The 11856-nt window shown below is 43.0% G+C and overlaps 1 pseudogene; it reads right to left on the bottom strand.

Annotated features, from left to right (window-relative positions):
* Nucleotides 1-8598: 8598 nt before the first annotated feature.
* On the bottom strand, nt 8599-9643 carry LOC102851329 (annotated as a pseudogene).
* Between the last annotated feature and the right edge of the window lie 2213 nt (nt 9644-11856).

Here is an 11856-nt window from a genome sequence, read left to right as displayed (position 1 = left end):
GGCTCTCAGGAGGAAGATGGGCAATCTCCTCTGTTGAATTTACAGCCTTCAAACCCACTGGAGGGTCAGCTACAGGTCGGTTCTGACTCAACAACAGTGAGTGCGATTTTCAAAAGGACAAAGCCAGACCTTTCTTCCTAGTCTGTCTCTGCTCAGTATAGTAAGTCACCACTAGCAGATGCCAGGTGCATATGACAGGAGGCAAATCTGGATCTTTTTCTTGGAAGATGAGAATCCTTCCACTGAACCACCAATGCCTCATCATCAGTGCTTAGACTTTGGTTATTTCTCCGGAAACTATGAACTTTGATAAATGTCAATAGTTATAGAAAGGCTTCAGGCCTTTTGTTTATAGGGTCGCTATGAGTCGTGCTCAACTCGAAGATAATCAACAACAACAACATGGAATCTCTTATGAGCAGAGCAAGAGAATAAAGAGTAAGGGCATAAAGAGAGAGCTCACAGACAAAAGTAAGTAATAATGCCCTAGAGAACGTGAGCGCTGGTGTGGGGATAGTAGGGTTTGGACAAGGCTGAAGAAGAGGAGACCAGGCAAGAGAGTAAGAGGCTCCTGTCCCAGGGACCAAGAGCCTAGAGGAGGGAGGCTGGGAATAAGCAGAGACTCGGGAAAGAAATTGTTTTAAGATTTACTCTGACTTTGCATGCCAGCATGGACTTAAGATAAAATGAAAAAAAAAAAATAACTTTGATGACTATGGAAACTAAGATGCTCTTTTTTTTTTAAGATGCTCTTGACCCTTGAGGTGACTGTAGAGACTTTATAAAGAGGTGACTATGTGGACCTGAGAACCAGAGTTACACAGATACACCCTCTTCACATATCTAGAAGAAGAGGACATAACAGGACTGACTGCTGATTTTTTAAGATTATCCTCTTTCCTGACAGTTGCAGCCCATTCTTTTTTCAACCCCTTGCAGCAAGTACCATTTATCCCAAGGAAGAAGTAAATCCACCTTTAACTGGAACAGATCCCATGGTTTTGATCCTTGGATTCATCAACTTCTCCATGAAAAATTAAAAGAGTTCAAAAATTTGAAGGTGAATTGAGTTCCTGGATCCTTGACAATTATGTGACTGAGACAAAATCCACACTGGAAGAAAGTAATGCAGAATTTGGAAGGACAGAGGAACATAATCAAGCAGACTGGAAATATGCTATCACCGTGTCTGTTCTTGGGAGGAGGAGGAGTCCATTTGAACAAGGTCACTGTGACTCAAATATTACATTGTAATGATGCTATCCTAAAGAGCTTCAATAAATCTAAATGCTCATGAAGGTCGAAGTAAGACAAATTTGGAAAGACCTGAAAACCAGCTAAGATTAATAACCAGCCAGCCAACGGAAAAAGTTGTTGAGACCCTGGACACTCACCAGATCATATGTATTAATGGTTAGAACTAAAATAAATTTTATATATTTGGCCTGAGGAAGACTATCTTGACAATCAAATTAGAACCCGAATGCCCTGACCCATAGATCACCAGTCTTGGCTCTTTCATCTTAAATCTACTTTTATTACCATCTAACCATGGTTTAGTTTGCTTGGCTCTACAATCAACACTTTTGGTATCATCAGCCAGGAAATTAAAAGATGAATTGTATTGGGAAAGTCTGCTGTTAGAGACCTCTCCAAAGTACTGAAAAGCAATGATGTCAGTCTGGAAACTAAGGTGTGCCTGATACAGGCCATAGTCTTTGCAATTACTTGCTATGCATCAAAAGCTGGACAATGACTAGGGATGATAGAAGGAAAATTGATGTCTTTGAGCTGTGGTGCTGGAGAAGAGTATTGAATATACCATGGACTGCTAGGAGAACAAAAAGGTTCATCCTACAGAGGGTGAAACCAGGCTGCTCCTTGGAAGCAAGGATTCTGAAGCTTTGTCTGACGCACTTTGGGTATGTTGCAAGGTGGGACCAGTCCTTGGAGGGGGACATCATGCCTGGGAGGGTGGAGGGACGGCACAAGAGAGAAGGAAGACCCTCGACGAGATGGATTGATTCAGTGACTAGGGTAACGGGGGTAAGTATGTCAGAGACAATAAGATTGGCACAGGATAGAGCAGGGTTTAGGGCTGTTGTGCATAAGGTTGGTATGAGTCTCGGTGAAGCGATGGCACATAACAACTACAGGTTCATGTTACTCCCTATTCTTGTTTATTTGTAAGCAGGAGTGGCATCTACTTCCTAAACAACATGCCTCTGGAAACTCTATGAACTTTGATAAATGATGATTGTTATAGAAAGGCTTCAGGCCTTTTGTTTCATAAAGGTTGCTATGAGTCGTGCTTGACTCAATGGCAATAAACAACAACATTCTAGTTTATGAGTAATAGTGTGTGAAGTATTATAATGCTCACATTCATAGTAAAAAAGCCAAACGTAATAGAACTAGGTCTACAAGTATCGCTAAGAGGTGCCATTGACTTATGCCATTCCTCAGAGAATGGTCAAAGGTTTATGGCATTCAGTGATGAGCTCTAGCACTTGGGAGATTCTGTATCTTTGACATATTCATTCAACCAATCAGATGGGCATTGGACACAGAAAAGAGACAAGTCAAGCAAAGGACAATGGCAAGGGAAGATTTGGAGCAAGAGAGAGGAAAGCAAAGTAGGATAATTCAGAAGGGAAGGATATGGGCGGGAAGAAAGGAAAGGCAGCCATTGATGAGATGAAGATACTGAAAAGAGGGCTTTGTCAATTCTATGTTTGGTAATTCTGGTCCAAGTTTTGAAATTGCCTTTTTGTTCAAATTGTGAGGATTAGATGGTTGGCTTTAAGAAAGCAGTATACTGTGAAATATGGAATATTTGATCCTATGTTCTCTGCAGAACGTGGAGCAATACCAACTGGCTATCAAACCCTCCAGGGTTCACTTTTGCTTATAAATGCTTATTGATGTATAAGGCAGAGTTAGCCTGGAACAAACTAGGGCTATCTAAGAGGAAGATGGTCATGGATCAGTTTCTGGCTCAGTAATCCTCAACAACAGCAACAATAACCCGAATTTAAACACTAAATTGAGCCTGATCCAAGCCATGGTATCTTCAGTTACTTCCTAGGCATCTGAAAGTTGAACAATGAGTAAGAATGACAGAAAAAAGAATGACTACCTTTGAGTTGTGGCATTAGAAAGACGAGTTTTCTTGGAGGAAATTCAACCAGGATGGCCCTTCATCTTACCTATTTCGCACATGCTATAAGGAGGGGCCACTCTCCTTGGAAAAGGACATAATGCTGGGAAAGGTGGAAGGTCATTAAAAGAGCGGAAGACCCTCATCAAGGATTGACACAGTGACTGTAACAATGAACTTGAGCACTTCAGAGATGGTGAGGCTCAGTATAGGGCAAAGTTCAGATCTGCTGTTAATAGGGTCGCTATGAGTCATAGTCAACTCAATGACACCTATCAACCACAACAGTCTGAGAGAAAGGATATTAGAGAGCTCCAGCAGACAAGAGGTAAAAAACATTAAAAAAAAATAAATATTAGGCAGAAAGCTTTAAGAGCTGTACACATTTAATCCGTAAGAGACCAATAAATGAGAAAGTAAAGTAGATCCTCTGAAAAAGGACAGGAGACCTGGACTCCAATTTCTGCTCTGCTCCTAACTTTGGGCAAACCAATATGTAGATAACTGCATAATTCTAGACTTACTTCTTCGTTTCTGTCATTGGATTCAGAAACTCAAACAGATGATGTATTATGGTAAGTGACCTCCCACTTCCACAGACTTCAATTCAACATACAAATTATGAAATCAGAGACTTATGCAAAGGAAATCTTCCAGATTGGAACATGTATTTAGCTTTTATAAGGAGAAAAATGCTGGAAGGGAGGAAAAAAGGTTCCACTCAACACTTGGCTAGCAGTATTTGTTCTGTAAAATAATTAGCAAGTAAGCATTATTGAACTGGGTTGCCACATAATTATAACTGAAAGGGAAAAAAATGAAGAGACTCAATTTTCTCTCTCATAAACCAGAAGAGTAATTAGCACAAGCCATGGTTGGCTGGTTAACAAAGATAGATTCAGGAGGAGAGAGCCAATAACAAATGAAGTGTGATTGATTAGTGGGTAACTGTATGGTTTAAAATCATAAAGGTGTATATCAAGGCTGTATCCATTCTCCATATCTATTCAATCTGTATGGTGAGAAAATAATTTGAGAAGCTGGACTTTATGGAGAATGTAGCATCAGGCTCAGAGGAAGACTCATTAATACCCTGCATTATGCAGATGACACAACCTTGATTGCTCAAAGTAAAGACTTGGTACACTTGCTGCAGAAGATCAAGAATTATAGCCTTCAATATGGATTACATCTCAACATGAAGAAAACAGAGATTGTGAGGAGGGCACATTCGATAGGACAAGGTTCAGATCTGTTGTTCATAGGATCACTTTGAGTCATAGTCAACTCGATGGCGTATAACATCAACAGCAATCTAGCTCTGCCATTTCCAGAATTTGGGACGCTGTATCCCTTCCGTGCCTCAGTTTCACATAAGCTCACAAATGAGGCGAATTCCTCAAAACTAAGCAGCCTCATAAAGGTCTTCAACTTCAGTCTCCCATAACAACTCTGCCCATGGTCGTTCAGCTCTTTCACTAGAAAATCCTTTCTTTACTTTTCTAACTCTTTCTTTCCGTATCTCTGTATCAAAAGAACTCAACTATGGAAGCAAAATCCATTTTCTATATTTTCATAAGAAGGGATGTAGTGTAGGGTAACAGTTACACAAGTGGTGAAAAAGCTGAGAAGCCACACAGGGAATGAGGGACAACCCAGATATTAGCAACAAGATGCAGCCCGGGGCTGGAAGGACCAAGGAAGGAGGTTCTGTGACCAAAGTCCAAGAGCAAGAGTCACCTGATGGGAGCTGAAGCACAGAGAGGTTTCCAGGTAGACCCAAGCAAAGAGAGGTGCTGGAAGATCTGGGAATGGGGAAGAAATAAACAAGGATACTCTCCTTACTTTTCTGGGGTTTTCAAGTCATGGTCTTTCCAATCACCTGCTACACATCTGAGAGCTGGATAGTAAATAAGGATGATAGAAGATTATAGAAAAATAGATTGTTTTGAATTGTGCTGTTGGAGAAGAGTACTGAATAATCTACGGACTGTCAAGAGAACACTGGAGGGTCAGCTAAGGCTCAGTTCCAAATAAACAAGGACCAGTGCTAAGTAAGAACAGTGTTCTGCATCATTCAACTGATGAACCTCCCTCAATTTAATTGAAAGTCACAAATCAAGATGCATTGGATATGGCTGTTTGACCAACTGCTGGGCAAGCCCACAGCGAGGTGATTATCCAAGACCTCGCCAAAACTTAAATTATAATTTTGTTGTATTTGTGGTGATCAAAATTTTCTTCACTTTGCACGAGGAAGACTTTGCAAGAGAGTTCATCTAACACCCCTTACATCAAAGGTAATTAAAATGTTCCCAGTCTTACTTCTGATGATCCTGGTTAAAAAGCTAACAGAGTTATTTTCATTTGGGGCTGATCTTAGAGACTCCCCTATGAGCTGCAGGTGATCCCTGGTCTTCTTTAAATGTTTATAAACCTATCTGTTCCAGATTTTGCTAGATAGAAACAAAAATCTCACCCATCTGTCATTTCTGGAATCCACTCCTTTCTTCCTTCTGGAAGAGTGTGGCAACATTGCCCACATCCAGTCTTGGGGTACACTCATGTCTTCCCCAAAACTGTAAGACCAGCTGATGGTTATATACCAAACCTTCTCAGTCCACTTCCCAGGCCAGAGCTAGGAGAGGACCCAGAAAAAAAGAGCAAAGCACACAGTTAAAACAGTAACGTGGGTGGCTGCATGAGAGTCACCTGGATCCCTACTATAAAAGTGGCACCTAGCCATCAAAGTCATGTCCTGAAGCCTGAAAGTCAATGCCATGGGTGGGACCAGAAGCCATATTTCAAGCAGAGGGTGTTTCAGGAGAGCTGAATGATGATATTGGCGCTACTGTTTACGATGTTTACAAATAACCCTGTAAGAAACTCCAGCGTGGTGCAGTCTAGATGGGGCCTATATTTTTCTTCTCTTTCCCTTTTTCTTTTCCTTCTGCATTCTCCATTTCCCTTGCCCTCTGAATCAGTGCTTTTAGAATCACTGTAACAGCATTAGCTTCCCAGGAAGCTGACCTGGAGGGCACTCAAGGCAGAGGCTAAAGACACAAGAGAACAGCCTGATGCCAAGGGGCCAGCGCCATCCACCGTTTCTCAGAAGATGTCTGAACTTACAGGGAAGCTGCTCTAAGGACACAGAGCTCACAAAGGACGTATGGAGGGAAGTTTTCTCTTCTTCTCTCAAGCTTATTCAAAGCCATTCTTGACTCAAGCAATGCTTGAAGAACACAAGAATGAATTAAAGTCATTTACCCTTACCTAGAAACTGTTGTGCCCACAAAAGTTCTTGATAACCTGAAAGTCTTAGGATCTACTTTCCCAATATATTTTGCTAGCTCCAGTTTTCTGTCTCTTTTCTCTCCCAAGAAGAACAAATGAACCTGCTTCAGACTCATTTCACAGCTATTGATTAAAGATACGTGAAAAGATTTAGACATGTGAATGTTCAATGATGCTATTACGGGAGAAAATTGGAAATAACCTGAATGTCCAACAAAAGAGAACTTTCAAAATACATTACAGTACACCGAACAATGTAACACTGTGCAGCTGTTAAGTGTCATTGTAGGAAAAATAGGTGGGCTGATGTTTCCAGCATATTGTTAAAAAAGGAGGGGGGATCCTACAAAATGCAGAATGTTGCACACACACGCACACACAAGGAAAACTTCAAGAGACATGTGAACAGTGCTTGCAACTGGAATGATAAATGGCTTTTTTAAGTCTTCTCTTTTTTTTTAATACTAAATACATTTTCTACTATTTCAACAGTGGTGGTGAGTGTTTTTGAAATATAGGGAAAGAACAGTGAAAGTTCATTTTTGCTTGAAATAAAGAAATAGGCAAAGCCCCTCCTTTCATGGTCATCTCCCCACACTTTGTTCTGTTAGATGGATAAGGAGCCAACTAAGACCCCACTTTCCTTCTTTTCTGTAGTCCCACGGAGGCCACCTTGGCGCTGGGTCAAAATTTCTTTGGAGCTAGTGTTCAACTAGAGAGAATTTACTAAATATGTGGGATTGTCCTAGCCAAACTCTCATCCCAATGGACCAAAGGCCACTTCAACCCACAGAAAAGGGCTGCTCCTGAGCTTTTGAAGCAGAGAAGCATCCCTCACGTGTGGAAGGCACTTCCATGCCTCTTCCCAGCTGTCGAAGGTTTGCAGACAGCTCCCTTCGCATCCCACAAGAGACAGGAGGATGAGTCATAGCACTGGCTCAGATTAAGGGAGTATTATTGCGTTCGCAGAAATGGATCTATTTTATTACCCGTTTCTTGACACCTTACAAAGAGCTCTGCTTTCCCCCACAAGACAGGCAATTTCCTTAAAAAGGCATCAATTTCATTTGTTAAGAAATGGCCAAAAAAGAGTTAAAAATTTGTGCATTCTGAAAAGCAGCCAGGCAGAAAAGATGTAGTGGAAACACTGGGGAAGGTGGTTTATATCCCTCAGACTCTAGATCAAATCTGTAAAATGATGCCATTTCTCAAAAAAATATACAGAGGAACTACAGGAGCCTTTCTCTTTCTCTTCTCTAAAAGTTTGCTACTTCTCATTTTTAGAGACATACGCTAGGATTTGGTCAGCATGAAAGAAACCATCTCAGATTTCACTGTTTCTATATATGTGATGGTAGCAGGGCACTATTTTAAAGACTTCCTTCTCTTCCACAGATTTTCCATACTGGGAAGACAGATAAGGTATGTTTTGCTCATGTTTCTCATTAAACACACACATGTGCCAGCAGTCATTTCCCTTTGTCTTGCTGTCCCATGACAACAGATTGCAAATCACAGGAAATTGGAATGAGGACTCTATTTAGTTTGGATGACTCTTCTCCATTGTTCAACTCCACATTCAATTTTTCATTGTCATTTCATTAAGATTTTCATTGTCACAATCAATTTACTCTTTCTCCTTTTGACAGAAATATGGCAACTGTTGTTGTAGGTATGTGTGCTGTTAAGTCAACTCCAACTGATGGTGACCCTAAGTGACAGAGTGGGCCCCATAGGCTGTAATCTTTTTTCTTTTCCTTTTTTTTCAGTGCCAGATATTTATTTCCTCCCCACACCACACATGGGGCAGCTCACACACAATAGACACAGGCATTGGACTCATGGGAGAGGGTAGCACCCCTGGCCTCTGAGGACCCATGGACAAGCTCCCCCTCTCATACCTCCCAGCCAATGAGAAGCCACCTTGGTGACATGTTTCATTCCAGCCACTGTAGAAAGTGGAGAAGTGATTGGCCTGGTCCCAGCCATTGCAGGGAAGGTGTAAATGGTAAAGGAAGGTATGGACTCAGCCATGAGAGGCAGCATATGACACCATCAGAAGCATGTGGGGGTGGCAGTTATTGGGCTTCTGGGCTGCCTGGTCTCTGGTTCAGCAGGAGGAGGGTAGGAGAGATGAATGAAGCTTATTGTTTGGCATTGATGATGTCCACAAATTCAGGTTTGAGGGATGCACCATCCACCTGGAAGCCATCCACATCAGGCTGGCTTGTCAGCTCCTTGTAGGTGGCCCATGTCATAGAACCTCCATAAATGATACGAGTACTTTGAGCCACCACCATCAAGACATTAGACCTGAGCCTTCCCCAGAGCTTTTCATGTACTTCCTGGGCCTGCTAAGCTGTTGCAGTCTTGCTGGTAGCAATGGCCCACACCGGCTCAAGCCAAGACGACCTTGCTCCAGTCTGTCATGTTATCTGCGATGACCTTGGTTTGTTCAGAAACAACCTTCTCAGTGATGCCAGCCTCCCTCTTGTCCAGTTTCTCTCCAATGCAGGCAATGACTCCAAGTCCCTCTGCCAGGGCATGGGCTACTTTTTGTCCAATCAGCTTATATGACTCTCCAAAGACATGCCTTCTTTCTGAGTGCCCCAGAACAACCCAAATGGCTCCACAGTCTTTGCTCATGCCAGGGCTGATGTCCTCAGTAAAGCCCCCAATAGTAGCAGTTCTGTGTGGACACAGCAATCTTGGCATCTAGCTTCTGCCCAGCAAAGTCGATGTAGGTGGTAGGAGGTGCACAGACAACCTCGGTGTCAGCCACAGGCTATATAATCTTTACAGGAAGGATCCCTCTTGATGGGGTGAGTTATAAGCTGGGCTGTTAACAAAAGGCAGGTGGTTCAAATCTACCAGATGTTCTTTTTTGGAAAAAGATGAACAATCTCTTTCTGTAAAGATTCCAAGCCTCAGAAACCTGATAGCGGAGCATGGAGGTCATTCTGGAGACTAAGGTGCACCTGATGCAGCCCAAGGTCTTTGCAGTTATTTGCTATGCATCAGAAAGCTGGATAATGACTAAGGATGAAAGGATTGATGCCTTTGAGCTTTGGTGCTGGAGAAGAGTATTGAACTGCTGAAAGAGCAAACAGCTTTGTCCTGGAAAAGGTGAAACCAAGTTGCTCCTTGAAGACAAAGATTTTGAAGCTCTGTTTCACATACATTAGGCATGTTGGAAAAGGACTAAATAGCCACTATCAAATCCACTGCCAAAGAGTTGATTCTGGCTCACAGGGACCTCTCTTGTGTTTCTGAGGCTGTAGATCTTTATAGCAGTAGACAGTCTGGTTTTTCCTTCTGTCAAGCAGTTGGTGGATTTGAACTACATGCTACACACTATGCCATAAATTGATAAGTGTTGCTTAGCAAACGACTTACCTCAGAGGCTTTTCAGAGGCACTTTAGCTCATGTCCTCCTCCACTGCAGCATCTTACCTCTGAGATGAAATGTAATAGGTACTCAGCAGAGTTCCAATGACTGGTGTGCATATGGATATCAATCATAAATGTGCTTTCCTGATACTTTGCTTACTCTTGATCAAGTAAATGGGCTTCTCTGTATTCCTCTGTTGCAAAGACCACTTGCACACTGGAGGAGGGGGGGACTAAGTGCCAAGAAAGAGAATATGAACAGAGAAAGTTTTCTGTTGTTGAATGCTGACTTTTAGAGGAAGGTGGATGGCCTTTGAAGCCAATTTGCTCTGTTCTATGAAGTTATTATTGGGTTTTCTTAAGTCTTCCAAAGCTATAGGGTCAATTTTTTTTTCAATTATCCCAGTTATTTGTTCTTTAAAGTACGAATTCTTACACAAATTTAGCCATTCCTATTTTCATTTAAAAATGTGATTCCTCCCTCTAAAAGGGGTCAACTGGATCTAAGAACTAATGTTCCTTCCGTAATAATGGTTGAAATTTTTCAAACTTCAAATGTGTGCCAGGTATTGGGTAATAGTTTCCAAGCCCAGGATTTCACTTACTCCATCCACCACCCTTTGAAGGAGATGCCAACACGTGAGGAAACTGAGCGAGCTTAAACCCTTGCCCAAACTCACAACCCATGAGGAGTGAGGCTCAGGACCAACCCATCCAACTTTCTCACTAAAGTTCATGAGTTTGGCCACACAGAAAACTTTCTAAGGACACGAAGTGGAGCTGCGTTTGCACTCGGTGAAGCCCAGACCCACTTGAGACACGATATCCAATATCTCTGATATCTAGCAGTTCAGGGCCAGGCTGGCCTGTGCTGACTGCATCCAGCCCCAGCCGGCTCCCATGCGGGTTGTGAAACCCCCGCAGTACAGTTACCTACTCTCTCTGGAGGTTGGGTTTCCACTTCTGTCAATGGAGACATTAGCACTGGTCGCGAACTCTGTGAAGCTACCAGTATCAACCGTTTTTTACTTAGAGACAGCATTTCGAGATAGCATTTTCAAGCGGCTCAACCAGTTCTTCACTGGGTCGTTTTCGATTAAAGATGTGCACGCAGCACACAACAAATAGTGCTTTTTAGAATGCTTTCTCTTCCTCATTTCCTTTTTTGCTCGGGTCAATAAAATTAGTTTGCATTCTCAGAGCGCACTTTGAATGCAGGGAAACCAGCCGGAGATTATGTAAATGTTGGAGCCCATAACTCCCGAGACAATAAAACTGCGTGGATAATCAAGAATTAGCAACAAAGGGTCTCTTGAGCCCCCCGTTGCTCTGTTCATTTCTCTCCTAGTTTTAGTCTGTTAATAAATTGTTTTCTAAAAAAATTTAGGAAATTGAGGGGAGTAGTGTCGGCAGGGAAGTTTAGCACTTTGTTTCATATCATCAAACAAAGAAAAGAGGTGGGGGGAGATCAATTCTTTTCTTCGAGTTGGCTGCGCGCAAGTGGCACGGTTCCTTGCTTGGCAGGGCGGGTCTAGCCTCTGAGACTTGGACGCACCCAGGCCCCAGAACCAGCTCAACCCGCCGCTTTCCCCGCCTGCCCCGCCCACGCGGCACGAATAATAACAGCCAGAGTTAGCATTATCTGCTGTGTATGGCTTATTTCCCTGCTAGGTGCCAGGCTGTGCGCTTAGACCCTCACAAGTATCATCATATTTACTCCCCACTAGGTCCTACGTGGCTAGAACTATGATTAGCTCCGTTTTCCAGAGGAAACAGGCACAGAGAGGTTGAGTCACTCAGCTAGGCAGTCGAATTCAAACGCAGGCCGTTCCAGAATTCCGGGTCGGAACCGCTATGAGGAGGAGAAGTGCTTTTTCTCCAAGGATCTCCCCAACTTGACCAGACCCAAGGGCAAGGGCCCGCGCATCCCCGCGCGCGCAGTGAGTCCCGGGCGCGCGGAGGGAGGAGCGGCACCGCCCCCCGGGGTATTTAACCCCAGTCGGAACCCGCCG

The sequence above is a fragment of the Elephantulus edwardii genome, unplaced genomic scaffold (genome assembly GCF_000299155.1).
Source record: "Elephantulus edwardii isolate Elephantulus edwardi_28Jun2011 unplaced genomic scaffold, EleEdw1.0 scaffold00164, whole genome shotgun sequence".
NCBI lineage: Eukaryota > Metazoa > Chordata > Mammalia > Macroscelidea > Macroscelididae > Elephantulus > Elephantulus edwardii.
This window is presented reverse-complemented; position numbering and strand designations above follow the sequence as displayed.